The sequence below is a fragment of the Xenopus laevis genome, chromosome 6S (assembly GCF_017654675.1).
Source record: "Xenopus laevis strain J_2021 chromosome 6S, Xenopus_laevis_v10.1, whole genome shotgun sequence".
Taxonomy (NCBI): Eukaryota; Metazoa; Chordata; class Amphibia; order Anura; family Pipidae; genus Xenopus; species Xenopus laevis.
In genome coordinates, this window is record NC_054382.1 from 111118834 (window position 1) to 111129658 (window position 10825).

Consider the following 10825-nt stretch of genomic DNA (forward strand, 5'->3'; position numbering starts at 1 on the left):
ATTTGCCTTTCACTACTTACAAGCTAAGAGGAGAAGGGTATGAGAACCACCCCTTTGTGTAATAAAAGGCAGTAAGTTTGCCCAGGTGCAGTAACTCATAGAGACCAATAAGATGTTTGCTTTTAAACAGGTGACCAGTAAATGCTACCTACTGATTGGTTGCTATGGATTATTGCACATGGGAAAACCTAGTGCTTTTTATAACATAACTTTAAATGGGTGTGAGGTACTTTATATCTTAATTTCCAAAAATAAAGATACATGTATTTTATTATATTTTACACTTTTACATACTTGATTTCACAAATAAGTTGATGTCTATATTCAGAATTGCACGCCTCCGCCCCCGCCGTGATCAGAGCCATCGGAGGAGCTCAGGGGGTAGTGGGCGTCTCAGGTGGGAGTAGGTCTGTGCGGCCCACCAGCTTTTTCTGCCGGCCCAGTCAGACCTTTACAAAGTTCAAGTGCTACCAGCATTGCATTGCTCCTATTGCAGTGTACTCATAACCCATTAACCTACAAGTTAGATACCCATAATGGTATTGGTACCATATAGGCAGCATGAATAGTAGCACAGAACATTTTAGCTTCTATTGCAAACAAAAATATGCAAAAAAAAAGAATTCTGTGAAAAGGGTTTTCCCTCCCATGACAGCAAAATAAACCAGATACAGTAAATCAGCAGGCAACATTATTTTATTCGGCTCTGCTATATATAGAGCATTCTACACAGAATCTTGAAGGAATGAATACAATTACAGTTTCCTCATACTTACGAGCAATACTAAAATTATAAGTAAACAGTGCAAAACACTGTCACAGTTGTCATAGCAACCATCAATAATTTTAATGGGTGTATTGGTTAAATCTAATATCCGAAAACAAAAAACATTCTGTAGAATCATAATGAAATCTATATGTCAGCATGGCCTGAAGTAAAACAAATGATTCATCCCTGTCCCCTAGACTGAAATGACAGACACAATTAAATCCTATTTATTCCATTCTCTACCCATCCCTGCTCATAAAAAAACCCAGAATGTCTGCTTAATCCTCCTGTGCATAACCAGTTGGAACTGTTTAGTAAGATAGATATACTAGTGAGAGAGCTTGTTTGCTAAGGAACCTTTCCTGAAAGCAAAACAAGCGGAATTAGGAAATTAGTTGGGGGAGTATCAAATATGAGGCCTAGTTCTAGGGAGACCTACATTAAATACTTAGTCAGGCCTTAGTGTAAAACAAGGCTGTCTGGATTTGGAGGTACATGACACTGAGTAACACACTAGCTGAGCTTAGAGGTGCCCGCAGGATAGTGTTCTTGGAAAATGCCATAGACAGGGTAAGGGCACAAAGCCCTATCCCTAGGAGGGCAAGATTGTAGGAGCAATATTTTGCCCACAAGCCATATCTGCCCTTGGGAATGGCTGTGTAGGAACTTTTAACTGGGTGGGATAGGGTTGGTGGCAGTAGGTGGTGTGAGTGAGTCTAGAGGTGCACTGCTCCTAGGTTGTTATGGGATACTAGATCTGCTTTAAACTAAAGCTGGGCATATACCATAAGATCAGTTTGTTTGGGTAGCTCACCAAACAAGTGGATCTTTACTTGATTTGGCCAACGGCACCATGGGTCACAACAGGTGTGGTTTAGGGATAGATCCTCGACCAACTTGGTCAGGCAGGCTGTGTTAAGGGTCCCATACAAGGCCAGTAAGATGCCAACTGGGGCTGGAGATTCTACTGGTCTGTGTATGGTCACCTTTAGTTTTGTAGGATATATGAGGTAAGCAGAGCAGGTAGCTAACACTTGGCTTAAAAGTAATATGTACCGGATAAAAAAAAAAAACTGTATTGCAAATCAGATTAATCTTTATTATATTTAATGTTGCTGGTCCTTTAAAAGGGAAACATTTGGCACGGGCAAATGGGAAAACACTTAAAAACAGCATGATTGATAAAGTTCCCCCACAGTCCTATATACACAGTGAAAAGAAGACTTGATGAGGCAGCCATACATGTGTGCTGGCATTTTAAACTGCAGCCAAACAACAGTGATTAGCAAAAAGTCCTACCAACCAGTGTGGTTTCATCCTCTAAACTATCTGCACTCTTTTCCTATGCGCCTACATTTTTTATCTTGATTAAGTTACCGGTAAATTGTCCAAAGCACAGAATTTTTCCAATACTTTGGAGGTGCCAATGTGAAGCTGCAGTAAAACTTTAGTAAAGGTCTTGTTTCTGCAGGCTGAATCTTTGCTTCCATGACAGTAGAAAATAATACGGAGCTGGGAACTAGAAAACAGGAAGTTTCCCAGAACATAAATCAGATTATACCTGGGATAGCATTAAGGAACTTCCAAGTTTGGATATGGCCAGTAATGTATTTCTGTCTCTTGCTGCCTGCAGAAATAATCATGTACTGGGACAAGGAAATCAGAACAGAAATGTAAATGTCGAGTTTTTCTATGTATCTATTTCTGGGGGAAACATTTTCACTGGGCAGGAAGTGTTATGATACTCAGAGGTGATGTGACATCACTTCCTTTTCCTGCTCTCAGATAATGTGGAGGCAAAACATTTGGCTTTATTAGTGTATATATGTTAAACATTATACCTTTTTTTTGTCTAGCCATATTTTATCTATGTATTTCTTTTCTGGATATTTGCATAAATGTATATTTATGTATATAAATGTTTTTTATTTGTTTTACGTCCAATATACTGTATCTTGTATCCAAAATGATTCCCTAGCTTTGAATGCTGATATTTGATATTTATCTAAATATTTTATTGACATTTTGGGTTCAAGCCCAGCTTTGAGCTCCACAATATGATCAGGGCCCCTCCATGAAAAAAGAAGGATAATTCACACCTCCCAACATTTTGGAAATAGAAAGAGGGACAAAAAGAGTTGCCGCGCGGTCAACATTTTTTTGACCATGTCTATTTCTGAACCCCTTAATTACCATGTTCATTTTACAAAAATTGGCAAGTTATGAAAGTTTAAACACATTTCCGTGGTTTTTATGTGTTATAACAATTTTGCTAATGAAGGTGAATTGCCCTTTAATCTGTGAGTCTAAGTTCTCCCAAGAGACCGTCTTATCTTAAACTGTTACAAAAGTATCTAAGTATCTATTCTGGGCTCTCTGCCAAAAGCCAATTAAGTTCGAAACTTTGTATCTTTTTCTGGCTGTTCAGAGCAGGAGATCAAAGAGAAAGTCAGGACATTTCAGTAACAAACCCGGGACTGTGGGTTGAGCTGTCAAAATGGGACTGTCCTGTGAAAAACAGGACAGTTGGGAGGTATGGGATATGGGGCAGGCCAGGGCCAAGACGCCCAGGCGCCCTAGGAAACCCAGCCGGCCACTTCGGCCACTCCCCAGCAAGTGTGCGGACAATGTGACAGTGCAGGGGGGAGTTAGAGAGTGCCGAAACACTAGTGCCGGTGGGGAAACTTGATTGGGGGTATTCGAAAAGAAGAGGTACGTGTTTGGCACCCCCACTTTGTTGTGCCCTAGGCATGGGCCTCTTCTGCCTACCCTTAGTTCTGTCCCTGGCCATGAGCTACATGTGCCTTTATTGTGGTGGCAAAAGCCCAAATTTGGTGTTTACAAACTGGACTTTTGGCTCTTCTAATTCAGAGAGCTCTCTCTTTGTACTAGCAATGTGCTGCTCCACTGGATCTGCTCCAGTGTAGAAGTTGCCTCAGGTGGCTGAGGGGATAGAATTGCCCCTGAAAAGGTTAAAGTTATATGAAAACATTGATTTATCATCCATTCAGCCATAATTACAATAATTTCTTGGAGGGCAAAATGTGCACCCACAAATGTTACTCTAAATGATGTTTAGGCTGTGTTTCTGGGAGTATATAGTACAGCAAATTAAGCATTCACTCTAAATCTCACACTGGCATTCAGGATTGACCAGTGGCAATGCTATGGGTCCTCATGTGGGGCCCAACCCACAGTTTGGGAAGTATAGGTCTAGGTATCCCGACATGAAGGAACAGTTTCATGCAGTCGGTTTCATGCAGAAATTCGCTCTGTGTGTCTGCATCCTGGCTTCCGCAGTGTCGACACAAGAGACCGTGGATGCCTCATGTGGCACTGGTCTAATATTAGAAAATAAATAAAGTAATTCATTTTCTAATATTTAAATTCACTTATATTGCATTTCCAGTCCACGTGTAGAGCAAATACAAGTGGAGAAACGTTCCTCTGATATCCTAATTGCCTGCATATTTGCTCATGGATTTCTGTCGTGTTTATGGCTGTTTTTCGACATCCCACAATCTGGCTGTGTTAGCTCTACTGCCAATTTGTGCAGGAAGTTCCAGAGAGCAGTTCCTTATCCCACAGATCTGCTCAGTCTGCGCCTGGCAATCTTGCGGCTTTGTAACTGTCAGGGATAGCTGATGTGCTTTTTGTTTCATTCTCTCTCTCTGTGTAATGTAATTCCCGTGTAAAGCTAATGTGTTTGGTGGATAGTGAATGCAATGCAAACATTTACTTCTCCTTTAATGCAAATAAAGAAACAATATCCTGGTTCATGCTACCATTAGGCAGAATAGCCATTATGTACATCTCACTGCCACTTTCTATTGATAACATGTCACATCCAGGGGCATAACTACAGAAAAACAGATTGCTGTGGGGCCTAGTAACACCTAGTTAAGCCATTAGTCACATTGTGAAGATCAATCTATAAGAAACGTACAATAATGATGGCAAGTATAAGTGTGTTAAATTCCAGAGGTGTGCCAAACCTTACATGGCTCTTTAATCCATAGGCCTACCTCCTGCCCATCTACACTTGACCTGGCCGCTTGCCTATGCTGCATCTGTTTGTTTTTAGATTTTGTCGATTTTTGTAAACTTTGATCTCAGTTCCGACTGGCTGTGAGGCCTCACTTTCCACTTCCCCTTCTGAAGTTGTCTAACTAGGTCTGACACAATACATGCCCTTCCTAAAGATAAGCAGATAAGACTGATCGCAATCTTCACGTTGCAGAAATTAATAGTAGCTCTTTTTTCCTATTATTGAGGGTTTAAACTAAATCAGAAATTGTGCTGGAAATAAACGTAATAGTGGAAAAATTGTGGAAATCCTGCAGACCAAGGTGTTTAGTCTCTTGATTAATGCAAATGTAATAAAATAACTCTGAACGTGTTTCGGATCTTTTGCTAACTGGAACTGCAGTATCTGAAATCCAAATTAGTGACTTGAACTGTATATGATTCCAATATATGATCTGTTTATGAGGATCTCATGCTTCCATAGCTTGATGAGGTTCAGGATCACCAGCATGAAACTTGTCATTCTGTAGAATATACTCGGGGAGGCCTATTTATTAATTAGTGTTATCAATTAGTGTAATTATAGAGGTTTTAACTAGTTATCTGTTTGCTTTCAAACTGGTGACCTATAAATGCTACCATCTTTTATAACTAAATACAAATTTTGCTCTGGGAAATTATTTGACAGCAACCAATCAGAAACATGATTTCATTATTAGTATCTTCTTAGACAAAATGTTAATAACCACCATGCACAGAGCATAGGTTCACCAGAGCTATTATATAACCTACATGTATTATTTACAATAAACTGACTTGTATGTACAAGAGACAGATATATATTGCTACAGCTTTTATGCTTGGCATAAATATATGTGTCAGTTGCATAAAATATCACAGTATGAAAGCATATTTTTTGTTACTCGAAATCCAGATATTTTTGCATTCTGAAAGTCATCTCAGCTAGAAAATAGGTGGCGGTGATCTGCTTATGTGAAGTGAAGGGTTTCCCTGCAGTAAAGATCACATACCAGTGGCCATTCAGAGTAGTTGAGTCAGTTCATGTATCAGCCCTTTTTAAGGCGTTGGAATATCAGATGCTTTCGTGAGCACTAAGATTTCACAACCTGCATGTCGGCAAATTGCTGAAGGGAAAGTTACAGTAGACATATTGCAGTTCGTAGTCCGTGCCAACAGCAAGCACTTTCATTTCAAGCCACACATAGAGCAGGCTAACGTTTCTTTCTAAAGTTACACCATGGTTAACCATTAATAGTGAATTTATCAAACAAGCTGGTGCTTGGTTTTTATCAAACAAGTGGAGCTTTGGCTGCAGGTAATGTGCCATTTTACCTACCTGACCCATAAAACTATTTTGAGATATATGGTCTGTTGTCTGGTATTTGGTCATAGACTAAATGCTGGCACCCATGGTGAGAGTGTATATAGCACAAAGTTATCTTTTCTATATTCTAAACTGGCAGAAATGCCCATCAACACTAAGGGGCAGATTTCGAAGTTGAAAATACTTCGAAATTCGACCATCAAATTAAAATACTTTGAATTCGAATATCGAATTCGAAGTTTTTTCAGCAAATTTGGCAATCGATCGATCGAATTGAAATCATTCGATAGAATGATTAAATCCTTCGAATCAAACGTTTCGAAGGATTTCACGATCGATGAAGGATTTTAATTCGATGTGTAAAGACTTGGAAAAAGTTTGTAGAAGGCCCCCATAGGCTAACATGGGCAATTTGGCAGGTTTAATTTGGCGAAGTATTGAAGTTGACGTTTTTTTAAAGAGACAGTACTTTGATTATCGAATGGTCGAATATTCAAACTATTTTTACTTTGAATCGAATTCGAAGTAAATTTGAAGTCATAGTATCCTATTCGATGGTCGAAGTATCCAAAAAATTACTTCAAATTTAAAATTTTTTTACTTAAAAAAGTCCCTCGAATTCACTTCGTCCCTTGATAAATCTGCCCCTAACAATTAACAATGGGGTCTACCTATGATTTTTTCATGTACAGTGAATGTAACCCTCACAATACTATAAGAAGAAACACAAAACCTTCAGTTCTTAAAAGGCTTTAGACAGTTTTAGTTTACTCTGGGTAAATGCCAACAAATCTGAAGCTGTTCCAGGAGTATGAGACACACATGGACAGAAAGATAATTACTCACAAGTCAAAAGGGCCTGCCAGTGTTCCTGTCAATCTCCCAATGGGCCCAAGCTGTAGGGAGGGTCATTCTATTACAATTACTGTTAATTGTCTGCTTTTACCTTCAGAGACTGGTACCGATAACATCAAATTGTTTTACATCTAAAGGTTCATAGAGTGTGTTCTGGGTAACTGTGATACACCCTAAGAGGCCATCTGCAACACTGTTTAGAGATAGAAAGGCGATGATAGATAAATTATTAGATAGTTAGTGGAAAGAAAGAAAGAAAGAAAGAAAGAAAGAAAGAAAGAAAGAAAGAAAGAAAGAAAGAAAGAAAGAAAGAAAGAAAGAAAGAAAGAAAGAAAGATATCTGGGTGGATGGATGGATAGATAGATTAATATATAGACAGATGGATAGCTGATAGATTGTAACAATACCTGATGGTCTAGTGGGCCTTGGAGATGCCCGCTTTTTGGCCTGCTCATCTTTTTAAATCTGGTGTGCTGCATGTGAAGTTATCACACTTGGCTTGAAATTCAAATATTTACAGGCACCTGCTTCTGTTATATAGATAGTTCCTGGGTGTGTTTCTAAAGTGGTTCACTGTATCTTGACACTTGCTTGTCCTTAACCATTCCTGTTTTGTCTGCCTGAACAGACCATTGCCAGTTTTCTGACTATGCTTCTGAATCCTGATTCTGTACTGCACTGACTGATTGGTTTGACCCTGGCCTGGCCCTGCCCTTTCCCCAGATAAGTTCCCATTAAATAAGGAGCTGACATAGCAGAGAGTTTTGATGCTCCTGCTGCTGATATTCATTCCATTTCACTCGATCCCTCCAGGTCATCAGACACCTCTCATTCCCAGCAAGTGAAACATATTAATCTCTCTGATGTTGGAACTGCACATAACATGTTACTGTGCTTGACCTGCAACAGAGCCTGTAAAAATACAGCAGATTATATAAGATTACCCGCAACCCTCAGAGGAGAGACCTAGCATATCCGTGAAAGCATAAATTATATCATTGTGTGGGATTTTTACTTGTTAAATGTTCAAAATACGTTCTCTGTGGGATTCTTCTGAATTGTAGGTATTGTGGTAAGATTCATCTTAACTTCTCTTCAGAAAAGCCTACAGGGTTTAAATCTGGTTGAATGTTCATTAAATAAACTTGTGGAGTACCCCCACTTTTGCTATGCAATTGTATATAAATATGGGCGGGTAGTTTGTGTGGTGCCTCAAAAAGTACAACATGTTTTTTGATAAATGAATTTCAATCAACAGTTGGATAGGTTTTGGACATTTTCTTGCAAAATTTAGTTTGCATATTTCTCTGGTAATTTATTCTTTTGTGTAATATTCTGTATTCAACCAATCCGAAATGTCAGAAGTTTGTAAACTTGTAAATGCAATAATGATAATAACAACACAACAAAGCATCTAGAATGATGAAAGATCTGAACACCCAGTCCTAGTTATTGATGTTATATCTTTAAACAATAATAATCTTTCTTCCTTGGGAAGGAAACCTTGTTCAGTTGTCCAAAACGGTGTCTTGTTCTGTGTCACAATCTTTGGCTATCGGGTTATGGCTCAAGTTCTTTGTTTATTATTTTTTTTTTTTTTACTTATAAAAGACGTGTCCTGAAAAGATTTCCCTATTGCATACTAATGATACTGTCAGCTCTCTGCCCTTACTTGATCTTTGCCTGTCTGGCAACTTCACTGGCTCAGTGTTCCTTCACTGTCTCATCCTTTTGGTTGACTATGTTGCAAAAGAATACCTCCAAACAATCTTGGAAAATCTTGTATTTGACATACATAAACAGCAAACATAAGTATGGATGGAGCACATAACTTGCAGACTCTGCCGCAAATAAATATTTATTGATTCACAACATGTTCCGGATCACAGGGATCCTTTTTTAAGTGACTGAGGTCACTTGAAGGTGACTGAACGAATTTGCTGAAAGCTACAGACATAAACATTGATGGTCAAACTGAACATATACTTAACGTTTTTGCTTGTCCATCTGGTGAACTGGGCAGATTCAATCAGATCTCAAACAGGTGTCAGCACCTATGGAAGTTTCAATCTTTTGGGAGCCTTTTGATATAATACAGGTGAGTAGATGAGTCAAATAGTTGGGCAGTAGAGATAAGTGAATAAATTCACCCGGGCGAGAATTCGAAGCTAATTTTCGGATTTCACCCCCGGTAAATAAATTTGTGAAACTCCCGTGAAAAAAATATTTTGGACGAGAATCCGAAAAGTCAATTACTTCAAAATCACCATGCGTCAACACTATTCAGACGTCCATTGACTTTAACGCTGGCGTCAAAATTGACGCGGGTGTCGATTTACGAGTAATTCGCCCATCACTATTGGGCAGTAAAGTTAGATTGTTACTCTTTGTAGGAATGAAGTGTGGGCGGGTGTGTTATGTAAAACATGAATGTAAGTTGTACATTCAACAAATGAAAAAATACTACATCTGAAACCTGCCGAGGTCATGTAGAAGTCAATGGCAGATGTTCCATTTACAATTGGAAGATTTCATGAACTGCACTGGGTTTCATACAATAACCCGATTATTGCCCACTAATTAATCTTCTCGAGTCAAATACAAAAAAATAGTACAATTTAAGTTTTTATTGAGACTTTGCATGCACCAGATTTTTTTTGAGTAAATTTATTGATAAATACAGTAAAAATGTACATGGGAGTTTGGTCAAAGTGGTTTTAAGAAAATAGTGAGAAATATTCAGACCACCTAACTGTTAATAATGTTAATAAAAAGTAACTTGCATTGGGCTGCAGAGGAACAAGAAAACACAAAGAAAAAGGGGTCATAGTTTGAAGCTCCTCATAAAATCCAGGAACTGCCATTAAAAGCTTGTCTCGCATGTTAACCAGCACTGTGTGTAAATTGCATTTTAAACCCTATTAAATATATCAGTCATGTTGGATGACCTGTAAATTTTTCATTACACGTTAATTTGTCAAAGTATCAAACCGGCTCAGACAAGTCAAACATTTTCCAAGTTGAATAAATCATCAAGCACGTGATTAGAATGTCAGGGAGAGTGTTAGAAGCAAGAAGGTAAGCAAACAACTGCATGAAGAATCTGATATATAGTGAAAAATGTAACCCCTATTGTAAAATATAAGGTTTTTTTAAGTCACCAAGTATTTTCATGATCATTTAAAAGCATAAGTCAGAGTTCTTTTATGCAGGTCATGGAACTCCAAGGTGATTTCTATTATTTCTGTTTCTATATTTTTCTACAGGGTTCTTACTATATCACTAAGCTCTGCTTATATCTAATGACATCACTAAGCTAAGCACCATTCATAAGGATATAATGTATAGCAAATTCATGGATCTAGTGCAGTGGTCCCCAACCTTTTTCACCTGTGAGCAACATTCAAATGTAAAAAGAGTTGGAGAGCAACACAAGCATGAAAAATGTTCATGAGTGGTGCCAAATAAGGGCTGTGATTGGCTATTGGTAGCCCCTATGTGGACTGGCAGCCTACAAGAGGCTCTGGTTGGCAGTACACCTGCTTTCATGCAACCAAAACTTGTGTCCAAGCCTGGAATTCTAAAATAAGCTCCTGCTTTGAGGCCACTGAGAGCAACATCCAAGGGGTTGGGGAGCAACATTTTGCTGACGAGCTACTGGTTGGGGATCACTGATCTAGTGTATTATTACTATAACAAACAAGGTAAAATTGTGCTCACCAATCATTTTTAAACCAAAAGGGTGTGCAATGAGACTATGACCACAAAATTCATACAGACAAATACGAGAGATCCTCTGCACTCAACCCATTATCAATATATTTAAAGG